Here is a 2,522-nt window from a genome sequence, read left to right on the forward strand (position 1 = left end):
CCTGTGGAATGGCGAAAGTTTTCCCCGAGGAAGGGAGAGAAAGAAGAACAGTTGATGTTGGGTCTCTTCACCACGGAGGTGTCTGACTTGTCTGGGTTCAGCCGAGTAGATATCTGCCGCAAAGCCTCCGTAGCACTGAAACACTTCTTTCTTTACAGGCAAAACCACGGCAGCTGGCGTTGTCTCCATCTGTGACCTTACCGGCTGCATTCTGCTCTTTTGTTGTGAAGAGCTGTAGGTTGGGTCTTGGCTGTGAATCTGTAGAATTGCTGGGCCCTGGCGTGAAGTCACAGTTGTATTTGCAGATCTTAACGAATCGGTACTGCCTTTGACATCTGTAGGTTTCTTTATCACAGTAGGTGTGGTGATCTTTGTCATTCTGTTGGCAGTGAAAAAGTGAACTAGTCTAAGAGGTTTTAGGTGAAGATGGAGTCGTCTATTCCTCTAAGAAAACTATGTGTATGTAAAGATGTCCTTTCTCTCTCCTTCCATCTTGGAAATGCACCTGAAAATTAAGTGTGTTTGGCTTAGAGGCATTCCCCAAGATGGGAACGTGTCACAGTTTTTCGTCTTGGTTTTTTAATTAAATATGTTAGGTATAAAAAATGAACTTCTTGTAACAATGTGGCTCTTCAGTGTGAGAGGGGACATAGATTTAATGTGTTGAGCCAATGTACCAATCTGCAAGTGAAATAGTAGTTTTGTTACTGTAATATAAGGGCAATTACTTAATTTACAAACATCGGGACATTTTATAGCATATACTTCATAAATGTAATGTGCCAGTTCTTACTTGTAGCTCTGAATTCATTGCAGTTCAGAGAATCTGAGTGAGACTTGAAGCCTGTAGTACCAAGTTTATATGTGTGTAAACCTAGTAAGGTGTCCCTGTAGCAGATGGCTTACAGAGGGGTAAAAACATGTGAAAAATTCAGATGCTCAGAGTGGAGCAGTGGAGAACTGGGTATCCTTGACTCCCTGTGGAATGCTATATCCAGGAAGCACAGTAGCTTCTAAAAGGGTTGTTCTTCCCCCCTCCCCGCTTCCCCGCTTTCTCACATCTTTTTTTTTTCTTTTTTTTTTTTTTTTTAATTTATCTCTTGTCAGGAGCATTGGTCTTTCTTAAATGCCTTTTGTATCTCAAATTTCCATTTTGGAGAGGAGGAGGAGATAGCATTAAGGGTTGGACAGATTCTATAGGAACAGCAAAGTTCATTAGTCAATATGATTGTAGTAAAAGTTGGTGAAGAGTCCTTGTGAAGTGCTATGTGTACTGGATCACCCAGCTAGCTATCGTAATATCTTACGTTACTTCATTTTGCTGATTCAACAGCATGTTTTATCAAAATAGATTTAAGAGACCATAGGAGCCAGAAGTTGTAGTTCTTTCTGTTCTCCATGAGCAGTAATAAAATTCCTTATCTCTGTTCTCTGACAAAAGAGTATTCTAACTGGTTCTAAGTAATCATCATCTACAGACAGTATTGCACTGTTACTCTACTTTGGGAATAGGGTGTCTGCTGAACAACTGCTAAAGCATATTTCAAAGCGGTGAAAAAGTTAATGATATTAACTATAAACATTCCTCAGAAAAATCTGGAGACAGTCAAGTAGTTAATAAAACCTACTGCAACTTTCTTTAATGATTTTTTTCTTTCAATGGCACTATATTGATGGATACCAACTTTTTATAGTCCTTCACAGACATAGCACAAATTCATCTGCCGTTCTTCATCACTTGCCATGAAAAAATAGACGTTGGGTGTCTTCTGTAAGTGTAGGGTATCTGTTCTTCATTTTGTTAATCTGTTCCTTTCTATTTTGGTGTGACCAGTAGTTAATTACATGCTAGCATGTTCTGTAGTATTGTATTTCTTTTCCTATAAGCTTAATTCCCCCAAACTGTACAACTCTGTGGGTATGGAGAGAGAACTGATCTCTCTCTGATATTTTCCACTGGAACTGGATTGGAGTCCCAAGTAAGAAATTGTGTGTTTGTTTTCCATGCAGGCATGGTATGATATAAGTTCCAATTAAAGCTTTTATCCTTGTGTAAATTCCTTTATGCTTGCAAAAACATATTTTTAAGATGTAGTAGTTGTAATGGTATATATGGTAGGATGATACCATATTATAGGGGAAAAAAATGTTTATTGACTGGTAGAGTTTGATAGTCCATGATAGGTAATTTGATAAGAAAAAATTTAGCTTTACATGAGAATGTGGTTCCCTCTGAAATTCAAAATAATACCGCTTCAGGAAGGTGGCTAGTTGTTGTAGGTTTAATCACTAATTTTAGGTTCTCTGAGGAAAATTAATAATACCGTTCACCAGAAAGTGGAAAAGTTTCTTAATTCTGTAGATTTCATCAACTGTGAAGCTAAGGATTTGCTAAGGTTGCTAGTGTCAGATGTAATGAACCTGATTAGAACACAGAATCTTCTTCACTAAAGTGGTTCTACCTTTCCTTTCTCTTGACATTGTGTTATGTCATGTCTGTAGGAGCAGCCACTTACATTCCT

Source organism: Phaethon lepturus, unplaced genomic scaffold (assembly GCF_000687285.1).
Source record: "Phaethon lepturus isolate BGI_N335 unplaced genomic scaffold, ASM68728v1 scaffold46670, whole genome shotgun sequence".
NCBI classification, from domain to species: Eukaryota; Metazoa; Chordata; class Aves; order Phaethontiformes; family Phaethontidae; genus Phaethon; species Phaethon lepturus.